The 12,500-nt window shown below is 45.6% G+C and overlaps 6 non-coding genes across 6 annotated transcripts; 5 read left to right on the top strand and 1 right to left on the bottom strand.

Moving 5' to 3' along the window:
* Window positions 1–147: 147 nt before the first annotated feature.
* Window positions 148–221, top strand: trnat-ugu (transfer RNA threonine (anticodon UGU)). Its single transcript has one exon. It is a non-coding gene; the product is annotated as a tRNA-Thr (tRNA).
* Window positions 222–385: 164 nt separating this feature from the next.
* trnan-guu (transfer RNA asparagine (anticodon GUU)) lies at window positions 386–459 on the bottom strand. Its single transcript has one exon. It is a non-coding gene; the product is annotated as a tRNA-Asn (tRNA).
* Window positions 460–2,620: 2,161 nt separating this feature from the next.
* trnat-agu (transfer RNA threonine (anticodon AGU)) lies at window positions 2,621–2,694 on the top strand. Its single transcript has one exon. It is a non-coding gene; the product is annotated as a tRNA-Thr (tRNA).
* A 438-nt stretch (window positions 2,695–3,132) lies between these two features.
* On the top strand, window positions 3,133–3,206 carry trnat-ugu (transfer RNA threonine (anticodon UGU)). Its single transcript has one exon. It is a non-coding gene; the product is annotated as a tRNA-Thr (tRNA).
* Window positions 3,207–6,039: 2,833 nt separating this feature from the next.
* On the top strand, window positions 6,040–6,113 carry trnat-agu (transfer RNA threonine (anticodon AGU)). The gene has a single exon. It is a non-coding gene; the product is annotated as a tRNA-Thr (tRNA).
* A 4,048-nt stretch (window positions 6,114–10,161) lies between these two features.
* trnat-agu (transfer RNA threonine (anticodon AGU)) lies at window positions 10,162–10,235 on the top strand. Its single transcript has one exon. It is a non-coding gene; the product is annotated as a tRNA-Thr (tRNA).
* The last annotated feature ends 2,265 nt before the right edge of the window (window positions 10,236–12,500 follow it).

Below are 12,500 nucleotides of genomic sequence, written 5' to 3'. Positions count from 1 at the left end.
TTTGTTTTGTTTTGTTTTGTTTTGTTTTGTTTTGTTTTGTTTTGTTTTGTTTTGTTTTGTTTTGTTTTGTTTTGTTTTGTTTTGTTTTGTTTTGTTTTGTTTTGTGCCTTACGCCTGAGTGTAGGCACTGGGGAATGGGAGAGTCCTGGCACCGTGGCTTAGTTGGTCAAAGCGCCTGTCTTGTAAACAGGAAACCCTGGGTTCGACTCCCAGCAGTGCTTTGGTTTACATTGGCCTAGGCATTGGAAAGGAAGTTTCTAAACGCTCAATACATTCTTGCAAGATGGCCGTCCGCAGCAAGCAGCTTAAGGTTACTGTAGCCGCAGTCTGGCAATCTGACCGCCAGAAGTAGAAACAATAACAAGGGGCGGGGGGAAAAGTGGGCCGTCCCTGGGTGGATTCGAACCACCATCCTTTCAGTTAACAGCCAAACACGCTGACCGATTGCGCCACAGAGACAGACAGAGGTGTTGTAGTTGCTGCAGTCATGCAGTTCCTTCACAGTTGCCAGAAATCATTTCCAGCACACGATTTTCTTTGTCGTTGAATGCAACATACGTGACCATTGGGGGAGCGATAGCAAGCAAGAAAGTTAGATATCGAGAGTCATAGATAGATAGATAGATAGATGGACGGCAAGGCAAGCATCTGATTGACAGTGGTCCGTGATCGGCTGTTATGCTACTATGCTACTGACCATTGGGGGAGCGATAGCAAGCAAGAGAGTTAGATATCAAGAGTCATAGATAGATAGATAGATAGATGGATGGACGGCAAGGCAAGCATCTGATTGACAGTGGTCCGTGATCTGCTGTTATGCTACTATACTACTGACCATTGAGGGAGCGATAGCAAGCAAGAGAGTTAGATATCGAGAGTCATAGATAGATAGATAGATAGATAGATAGATGGATGGATGGATGGACGGCAAGGCAAGCACCTGATTGACAGTTGTCCGTGATCTGCTGTTATGCTACAATGCTACTGACCATTGGGGGAGCGATAGCAAGCAAGAGAGTTAGATATCGAGAGTCATAGATAGATAGATAGATAGATGGATGGATGGATGGACGGCAAGGCAAGCACCTGATTGACAGTGGTCCGTGATCTGCTGTTATGCTACAATGCTACTGACCATTGGGGGAGCGATAGCAAGCAAGAGAGTTAGATATCAAGAGTCATAGATAGATAGATAGATAGATGGATGGATGGATGGACGGCAAGGCAAGCATCTGATTGACAGTAGTCCGTGATCTGCTGTTATGCTACAATGCTACTGACCATTGGGGGAGCGATAGCAAGCAAGAGAGTTAGATATCAAGAGTCATAGATAGATAGATAGATGGATGGATGGACGGCAAGGCAAGCATCTGATTGACAGTGGTCCGTGATCTGCTGTTATGCTACAATGCTACTGACCATTGGGGGAGCGATAGCAAGCAAGAGAGTTAGATATCAAGAGTCATAGATAGATAGATAGATAGATGGATGGATGGATGGACGGCAAGGCAAGCATCTGATTGACAGTAGTCCGTGATCTGCTGTTATGCTACAATGCTACTGACCATTGGGGGAGCGATAGCAAGCAAGAGAGTTAGATATCAAGAGTCATAGATAGATAGATAGATAGATAGATGTATGGATGGACGGCAAGGCAAGCACCTGATTGACAGTGGTCCGTGATCTGCTGTTATGCTACTATGCTACTGACCATTGGGGGAGCGATACCAAGCAAGAGAGTTAGATATCAAGAGTCAAAGGTAGATAGATAGATAGATAGATGGATGGATGGACGGCAAGGCAAGCATCTGATTGACAGTGGTCCGTGATCTGCTGTTATTCTACTATGCTACTGACCATTGGGGGAGCGATAGCAAGCAAGAGAGTTAGATATCGAGAGACATAGATACATAGATAGATAGATGGATGGATGGATGGACGGCAAGGCAAGTATCTGATTGACAGTGGTCCGTGATCTGCTGTTATGCTACTATGCTACTGACCATTGGGGGAGCGATAGCAAGCAAGAGAGTTAGATATCGAGAGTCATAGATATATAGATAGATAGATAGATGGATGGATGGACGGCAAGGCAAGCATCTGATTGACAGTGGTCCGTGATCTGCTGTTATGCTACTATGCTACTGACCATTGGGGGAGCGATAGCAAGCAAGAGAGTTAGATATCGAGAGTCATAGATAGATAGATAGATAGATAGATGGATGGATGGATGGACGGCAAGGCAAGCACCTGATTGACAGTTGTCCGTGATCTGCTGTTATGCTACAATGCTACTGACCATTGGGGGAGCGATAGCAAGCAAGAGAGTTAGATATCGAGAGTCATAGATAGATAGATAGATAGATAGATTAATAGATAGATGGATGGATGGATGGACGGCAAGGCAAGCACCTGATTGACAGTGGTCCGTGATCTGCTGTTATGCTACTATGCTACTGACCATTGGGGGAGCGATACCAAGCAAGAGAGTTAGATATCAAGAGTCATAGATAGATAGATAGCTAGATAGATGGATGGATGGACGGCAAGGCAAGCACCTGATTGACAGTGGTCCGTGATCTGCTGTTATGCTACTATCAGCAGCAACAGTGGCAGATTTGGCGCTGTGGCTTAGTTGGTTAAATCGCCTGTCTAGTAAAGAGGAGGTCCTGGGTTCAAATCCCAGCGGTGCCTTAGGCGGGCTTTGTGTGCTCCTTGCAAAGCTTGTGCTTCCGCTTTGTCGACCATCAGTTTTAGCAAGATAGGCTTATCGTAAAGCCATCAGAGGAAGTAATGAACCGGAAAGCCAACTGGACAGACGCCGGTTTGTAAAGAAGAACCAGAACCCAAAGGACACGCGCTACGCGCACCTAACGGCCAACGTCCAATTCCCATTGCCGCCCCTGGACAGTCGCAACAGGGAGCTTGTAACTCCCGTCAACCTTACGTTTTCACCTCTGTGTGCTTCCTTTGTTGCAGCCTGCATCCAGATTTTGTTTTGTTTTGTTTTGTTTTGTTTTGTTTTGTTTTGTTTTGTTTTGTTTTGTTTTGTTTTGTTTTGTTTTGTTTTGTTTTGTTTTTTTGTTTTGTGCCTTACGCCTGAGTGTAGGCACTGGGGAATGGGAGAGTCCTGGCACCGTGGCTTAGTTGGTCAAAGCGCCTGTCTTGTAAACAGGAAACCCTGGGTTCGACTCCCAGCAGTGCTTTGGTTTACGTTGGCCTAGGCATTGGAAAGGAAGTTTCTAAACACTCAATACATTCTTGCAAGATGGCCGTCCGCAGCAAGCAGCTTAAGGTTACTGTAGCCGCAGTCTGGCAATCTGACCGCCAGAAGTAGAAACAATAACAAGGGGCGGGGGGAAAAGTGGGCCATCCCTGGGTGGATTCGAACCACCATCCTTTCAGTTAACAGCCAAACACGCTGACCGATTGCGCCACAGAGACAGACAGAGGTGTTGTAGTTGCTGCAGTCATGCAGTTCCTTCACAGTTGCCAGAAATCATTTCCAGCACACGATTTTCTTTGTCGTTGAATGCAACATACGTGACCATTGGGGGAGCGATAGCAAGCAAGAGAGTTAGATATCGAGAGTCATAGATAGATAGATAGATAGATGGACGGCAAGGCAAGCATCTGATTGACAGTGGTCCGTGATCTGCTGTTATGCTACTATGCTACTGACCATTGGGGGAGCGATAGCAAGCAAGAGAGTTAGATATCAAGAGTCATAGATAGATAGATAGATAGATGGATGGACGGCAAGGCAAGCATCTGATTGACAGTGGTCCGTGATCTGCTGTTATGCTACTATGCTACTGACCATTGAGGGAGCGATAGCAAGCAAGAGAGTTAGATATCGAGAGTCATAGATAGATAGATAGATAGATAGATAGATGGATGGATGGATGGACGGCAAGGCAAGCACCTGATTGACAGTTGTCCGTGATCTGCTGTTATGCTACAATGCTACTGACCATTGGGGGAGCGATAGCAAGCAAGAGAGTTAGATATCGAGAGTCATAGATAGATAGATAGATAGATGGATGGATGGATGGACGGCAAGGCAAGCACCTGATTGACAGTGGTCCGTGATCTGCTGTTATGCTACAATGCTACTGACCATTGGGGGAGCGATAGCAAGCAAGAGAGTTAGATATCAAGAGTCATAGATAGATAGATAGATAGATGGATGGATGGATGGACGGCAAGGCAAGCATCTGATTGACAGTAGTCCGTGATCTGCTGTTATGCTACAATGCTACTGACCATTGGGGGAGCGATAGCAAGCAAGAGAGTTAGATATCAAGAGTCATAGATAGATAGATAGATGGATGGATGGACGGCAAGGCAAGCATCTGATTGACAGTGGTCCGTGATCTGCTGTTATGCTACAATGCTACTGACCATTGGGGGAGCGATAGCAAGCAAGAGAGTTAGATATCAAGAGTCATAGATAGATAGATAGATAGATGGATGGATGGATGGACGGCAAGGCAAGCATCTGATTGACAGTAGTCCGTGATCTGCTGTTATGCTACAATGCTACTGACCATTGGGGGAGCGATAGCAAGCAAGAGAGTTAGATATCAAGAGTCATAGATAGATAGATAGATAGATAGATGTATGGATGGACGGCAAGGCAAGCACCTGATTGACAGTGGTCCGTGATCTGCTGTTATGCTACTATGCTACTGACCATTGGGGGAGCGATACCAAGCAAGAGAGTTAGATATCAAGAGTCAAAGGTAGATAGATAGATAGATAGATGGATGGATGGACGGCAAGGCAAGCATCTGATTGACAGTGGTCCGTGATCTGCTGTTATTCTACTATGCTACTGACCATTGGGGGAGCGATAGCAAGCAAGAGAGTTAGATATCGAGAGACATAGATACATAGATAGATAGATGGATGGATGGATGGACGGCAAGGCAAGTATCTGATTGACAGTGGTCCGTGATCTGCTGTTATGCTACTATGCTACTGACCATTGGGGGAGCGATAGCAAGCAAGAGAGTTAGATATCGAGAGTCATAGATATATAGATAGATAGATAGATGGATGGATGGACGGCAAGGCAAGCATCTGATTGACAGTGGTCCGTGATCTGCTGTTATGCTACTATGCTACTGACCATTGGGGGAGCGATAGCAAGCAAGAGAGTTAGATATCGAGAGTCATAGATAGATAGATAGATAGATGGATGGATGGACGGCAAGGCAAGCATCTGATTGACATTGGTCCGTGATCTGCTGTTATGCTACAATGCTACTGACCATTGGGGGAGCAATAGCAAGCAAGAGAGTTAGATATCAAGAGTCATAGATAGATAGATAGATAGATAGATTGATAGATAGATGGATGGATGGATGGACGGCAAGGCAAGCACCTAATTGACAGTGGTCCGTGATCTGCTGTTATGCTACTATGCTACTGACCATTGGGGGAGCGATACCAAGCAAGAGAGTTAGATATCAAGAGTCATAGATAGATAGATAGATAGATAGATGGATGGATGGATGGACGGCAAGGCAAGCACCTGATTGACAGTGGTCCGTGATCTGCTGTTATGCTACTATGCTACTGACCATTGGGGAAGCGATAGCAAGCAAGAGAGTTAGATATCAATAGACATAGATACATAGATAGATAGATGGATGGATGGATGGACGGCAAGGCAAGCATCTGATTGACAGTGGTCCGTGATCTACTGTTATGCTACTATGCTACTGACCATTGGGGGAGCAATATCAAGCAAGAGAGTTAGATATCGAGAGTCATTGATAGATAGATAGATAGATGGATGGATGGACGGCAAGGCAAGCATCTGATTGACAGTGGTCCGTGATCTGCTGTTATGCTACAATGCTACTGACCATTGGGGGAGCGATAGCAAGCAAGAGAGTTAGATATCAAGAGTCATAGATAGATAGATAGATAGATAGATGGATGGATGGATGGACGGCAAGGCAAGCACCTGATTGACAGTGGTCCGTGATCTGCTGTTATGCTACTATCAGCAGCAACAGTGGCAGATTTGGCGCCGTGGCTTAGTTGGTTAAAGCGCCTGTCTAGTAAACAGGAGGTCCTGGGTTCAAATCCCAGCGGTGCCTTAGGCGGGCTTTGTGTGCTCCTTGCGAAGCTTGTGCTTCCGCTTTGTCGACCATCAGTTTTAGCAAGATAGGCTTATCGTAAAGCCATCAGAGGACGTAATGAACCGGAAAGCCAATTGGACAGACGCCGGTTTGTAAAGAAGAACCAGAACCCAAAGGACACGCACTACGCGCACCTAACGGCCAACGTCCAATTCCCATTGCCGCCCCTGGACAGTCGCAACAGGGAGCTTGTTACTCCCGTCAACCTTACATTTTCACCTCTGTGTGCTTCCTTTGTTGCAGCCTGCATCCAGATTTTGTTTTGTTTTGTTTTGTTTTGTTTTGTTTTGTTTTGTTTTGTTTTGTTTTGTTTTGTTTTGTTTTGTTTTGTGCCTTACGCCTGAGTGTAGGCACTGGGGAATGGGAGAGTCCTGGCACCGTGGCTTAGTTGGTCAAAGCGCCTGTCTTGTAAACAGGAAACCCTGGGTTCGACTACCAGCAGTGCTTTGGTTTACGTTGGCCTAGGCAATGGAAAGGAAGTTTCTAAACGCTCAATACATTTTTGCAAGATGGCCGTCCGCAGCAAGCAGCTTAAGGTTACTGTAGCCGCAGTCTGGCAAGCTGACCGCCAGAAGTAGAAACAATAACAAGGGGCGGGGGGAAAAGTGGGCCGTCCCTGGGTGGATTCAAACCACCATCCTTTCAATTAACAGCCAAAGACGCTGACCGATTGCGCCACAGAGACAGACAGAGGTGTTGTGGTTGCTGCAGTCGTGCAGTTCCTTCACAGTTGCCAGAAATCATTTCCAGCACACGATTTTCTTTGTCGTTGAATGCAACATACGTGACCATTGGGGGAGCGATAGCAAGCAAGAGAGTTTGATATCGAGAGTCATAGATAGATAGATAGATAGATAGATAGATGGACGGCAAGGCAAGCATCTGATTGACAGTGGTCCGTGATCTGCTGTTATGCTACAATGCTACTGACCATTGGGGGAGCGATAGCAAGCAAGAGAGTTAGATATCAAGAGTCATAGATAGATAGATAGATAGATGGATGGATGGACAGCAAGGCAAGCATCTGATTGACAGTGGTCCGTGATCTGCTGTTATGCTACTATGCTACTGACCATTGGGGGAGCGATAGCAAGCAAGAGAGTTAGATATCAAGAGTCATCGATAGATAGATAGATAGATGGATGGATGGACGGCAAGGCAAGCATCTGATTGACAGTGGTCCGTGATCTGCTGTTATGCTACTATGCTACTGACCATTGGGGGAGCGATAGCAAGCAAGAGAGTTAGATATCAAGAGTCATAGATAGATAGATAGATAGATGGATGGATGGACGGCAAGGCAAGCATCTGATTGACAGTGGTCCGTGATCTGCTGTTATGCTACAATGCTACTGATTATTGGGGGAGCAATAGCAAGCAAGAGAGTTAGATATCAAGAGTCATAGATAGATAGATAGATAGATGGATGGACGGCAAGGCAAGCATCTGATTGACAGTGGTCCGTGATCTGCTGTTATGCTACTATGCTACTGACCATTGGGGGAGCGATAGCAAGCAAGAGAGTTAGATATCGAGAGTCATTGATAGATAGATAGATAGATGGATGGATGGATGGACGGCAAGGCAAGCATCTGATTGACAGTGGTCCGTGATCTGCTGTTATGCTACAATGCTACTGACCATTGGGGGAGCGATACCAAGCAAGAGAGTTAGATATCAAGAGTCATAGATAGATAGATAGATAGATAGATAGATAGATAGATAGATAGATGGACGGATGGACGGCAAGGCAAGCATCTGATTGACAGTGGTCCGTGATCTGCTGTTATGCTACTATGCTACTAACCATTGGGGGAGCGATAGCAAGCAAGAGAGTTAGATATCAAGAGACATAGATACATAGATAGATAAATGGATGGATGGATGGACGGCAAGGCAAGCATCTGATTGACAGTGGTCCGTGATCTGCTGTTATGCTACTATGCTACTGACCATTGGGGGAGCAATAGCAAGCAAGAGAGTTAGATATCAAGAGTCATAGATAGATAGATAGATGGATGGATGGACGGCAAGGCAAGCATCTGATTGACAGTGGTCCGTGATCTGCTGTTATGCTACAATGCTACTGACCATTGGGGGAGCGATAGCAAGCAAGAGAGTTAGATATCAAGAGTCATAGATAGATAGATAGATAGATGGATGGATGGACGGCAAGGCAAGCATCTGATTGACAGTGGTCCGTGATCTGCTGTTATGCTACAATGCTACTGACCATTGGGGGAGCGATAGCAAGCAAGAGAGTTAGATATCAAGAGTCATAGATAGATAGATAGATAGATGGATGGATGGACGGCAAGGCAAGCATCTGATTGACAGTGGTCCGTGATCTGCTGTTATGCTACTATGCTACTGACCATTGGGGGAGCGATAGCAAGCAAGAGAGTTAGATATCAAGAGTCATCGATAGATAGATAGATAGATGGATGGATGGACGGCAAGGCAAGCATCTGATTGACAGTGGTCCATGATCTGCTGTTATGCTACTATGCTACTGACCATTGAGGGAGCGATAGCAAGCAAGAGAGTTAGATATCGAGAGTCATAGATAGATAGATGGATGGATGGATGGACGGCAAGGCAAGCATCTGATTGACAGTGGTCCGTGATCTGCTGTTATGCTACTATGCTACTGACCATTGGGGGAGCGATAGCAAGCAAGAGAGTTAGATATCGAGAGTCATTGATAGATAGATAGATAGATGGATGGATGGATGGACGGCAAGGCAAGCATCTGATTGACAGTGGTCCGTGATCTGCTGTTATGCTACAATGCTACTGACCATTGGGGGAGCGATACCAAGCAAGAGAGTTAGATATCAAGAGTCATAGATAGATAGATAGATAGATAGATAGATAGATAGATAGATAGATAGATAGATAGATAGATAGATAGATAGATAGATGGACGGATGGACGGCAAGGCAAGCATCTGATTGACAGTGGTCCGTGATCTGCTGTTATGCTACTATGCTACTAACCATTGGGGGAGCGATAGCAAGCAAGAGAGTTAGATATCAAGAGACATAGATACATAGATAGATAAATGGATGGATGGATGGACGGCAAGGCAAGCATCTGATTGACAGTGGTCCGTGATCTGCTGTTATGCTACTATGCTACTGACCATTGGGGGAGCAATAGCAAGCAAGAGAGTTAGATATCAAGAGTCATAGATAGATAGATAGATGGATGGATGGACGGCAAGGCAAGCATCTGATTGACAGTGGTCCGTGATCTGCTGTTATGCTACAATGCTACTGACCATTGGGGGAGCGATAGCAAGCAAGAGAGTTAGATATCAAGAGTCATAGATAGATAGATAGATAGATGGATGGATGGACGGCAAGGCAAGCATCTGATTGACAGTGGTCCGTGATCTGCTGTTATGCTACAATGCTACTGACCATTGGGGGAGCGATAGCAAGCAAGAGAGTTAGATATCAAGAGTCATAGATAGATAGATAGATAGATGGATGGATGGACGGCAAGGCAAGCATCTGATTGACAGTGGTCCGTGATCTGCTGTTATGCTACTATGCTACTGACCATTGGGGGAGCGATAGCAAGCAAGAGAGTTAGATATCAAGAGTCATCGATAGATAGATAGATAGATGGATGGATGGACGGCAAGGCAAGCATCTGATTGACAGTGGTCCATGATCTGCTGTTATGCTACTATGCTACTGACCATTGAGGGAGCGATAGCAAGCAAGAGAGATAGATATCGAGAGTCATAGATAGATAGATGGATGGATGGATGGACGGCAAGGCAAGCATCTGATTGACAGTGGTCCGTGATCTGCTGTTATGCTACAATGCTACTGACCATTGGGGGAGCGATAGCAAGCAAGAGAGTTAGATATCAAGAGTCATAGATAGATAGATAGATAGATGGATGGATGGATGGACGGCAAGGCAAGCACCTGATTGACAGTGGTCCGTGATCTGCTGTTATGCTACTATCAGCAGCAACAGTGGCAGATTTGGCGCCGTGGCTTAGTTGGTTAAAGCGCCTGTCTAGTAAACAGGAGGTCCTGGGTTCAAATCCCAGCGGTGCCTTAGGCGGGCTTTGTTTGCTCTTTGCGAAGCTTGTGCTTCCGCTTTGTCGACCATCAGTTTTAGCAAGATAGGCTTATCGTAAAGCCATCAGAGGACGTAATGAACCGGAAAGCCAACTGGACAGACGCCGGTTTGTAAAGAAGAACCAGAACCCAAAGGACACGCGCTACGCGCACCTAACGGCCAACGTCCAATTCCCATTGCCGCCCCTGGACAGTCGCAACAGGGAGCTTGTTACTCCCGTCAACCTTACGTTTTCACCTCTGTGTGCTTCCTTTGTTGCAGCCTGCATCCAGATTTTGTTTTGTTTTGTTTTGTTTTGTTTTGTTTTGTTTTGTTTTGTTTTGTTTTGTTTTGTTTTGTTTTGTTTTGTTTTGTTTTGTTTTGTTTTGTTTTGTTTTGTTTTGTTTTGTGCCTTACGCCTGAGTGTAGGCACTGGGGAATGGGAGAGTCCTGGCACCGTGGCTTAGTTGGTCAAAGCGCCTGTCTTGTAAACAGGAAACCCTGGGTTCGACTACCAGCAGTGCTTTGGTTTATGTTGGCCTAGGCAATGGAAAGGAAGTTTCTAAACGTTCAATACATTTTTGCAAGATGGCCGTCCGCAGCAAGCAGCTTAAGGTTACTGTAGCCGCAGTCTGGCAAGCTGACCGCCAGAAGTAGAAACAATAACAAGGGGCGGGGGGAAAAGTGGGCCGTCCCTGGGTTTCGAACCACCATCCTTTTGGTTAACAGCCAAACACGCTGACCGATTGCGCCACAGAGACAGACAGAGGTGTTCTGGTTGCTGCAGTCGTGCATTTCCTTCACAGTTGCCAGAAATCATTTCCAGCACACGATTTTCTTTGTCGTTGAATGCAACATACGTGACCATTGGGGGAGCGATAGCAAGCAAGAGAGTTAGATATCGAGAGTCATAGATAGATAGTTAAATAGATAGATGGACGGCAAGGCAAGCATCTGATTGACAGTGGTCCGTGATCTGCTGTTATGCTACTATGCTACTGACCATTGGGGGAGCGATAGCAAGCAAGAGAGTTAGATATCAAGAGTCATAGATAGATAGATAGATAGATGGATGGATGGACGGCAAGGCAAGCACCTGATTGATAGTGGTCCGTGATCTGCTGTTATGCTACTATGCTACTGACCATTGGGGGAGCGATAGCAAGCAAGAGAGTTACATATCAAGAGTCATAGATAGATAGATAGATAGATGGATGGATGGACGGCAAGGCAAGCATCTGATTGACAGTGGTCCGTGATCTGCTGTTATGCTACAATGCTACTGACCATTGGGGGAGCAATAGCAAGCAAGAGAGTTAGATATCAAGAGTCATAGATAGATAGATAGATAGATGGATGGACGGCAAGGCAAGCATCTGATTGACAGTGGTCCGTGATCTGCTGTTATGCTACTATGCTACTGACCATTGGGGGAGCGATAGCAAGCAAGAGAGTTAGATATCGAGAGTCATTGATAGATAGATAGATAGATGGATGGATGGATGGACGGCAAGGCAAGCATCTGATTGACAGTGGTCCGTGATCTGCTGTTATGCTACAATGCTACTGACCATTGGGGGAGCGATACCAAGCAAGAGAGTTAGATATCAAGAGTCATAGATAGATAGATAGATAGATAGATAGATGGATGGATGGACGGCAAGGCAAGCATCTGATTGACAGTGGTCCGTGATCTGCTGTTATGCTACTATGCTACTGACCATTGGGGGAGCGATAGCAAGCAAGAGAGTTAGATATCAAGAGACATAGATACATAGATAGATAAATGGATGGATGGATGGACGGCAAGGCAAGCATCTGATTGACAGTGGTCCGTGATCTGCTGTTATGCTACTATGCTACTGACCATTGGGGGAGCAATAGCAAGCAAGAGAGTTAGATATCAAGAGTCATAGATAGATAGATAGATGGATGGATGGATGGACGGCAAGGCAAGCATCTGATTGACAGTGGTCCGTGATCTGCTGTTATGCTACAATGCTACTGACCATTGGGGGAGCGATAGCAAGCAAGAGAGTTAGATATCAAGAGTCATAGATAGATAGATAGATAGATGGATGGATGGACGGCAAGGCAAGCATCTGATTGACAGTGGTCCGTGATCTGCTGTTATGCTACAATGCTACTGACCATTGGGGGAGCGATAGCAAGCAAGAGAGTTAGATATCAAGAGTCATAGATAGATAGATAGATAGATGGATGGATGGACGGCAAGGCAAGCATCTGATTGACAGTGGTCCG

Source organism: Amia ocellicauda, chromosome 2, assembly GCF_036373705.1.
Source record: "Amia ocellicauda isolate fAmiCal2 chromosome 2, fAmiCal2.hap1, whole genome shotgun sequence".
NCBI classification, from domain to species: domain Eukaryota; kingdom Metazoa; phylum Chordata; class Actinopteri; order Amiiformes; family Amiidae; genus Amia; species Amia ocellicauda.
Note: the sequence above shows the minus strand (reverse complement) of the source record. Positions and strands in the feature narration are given on the sequence as shown.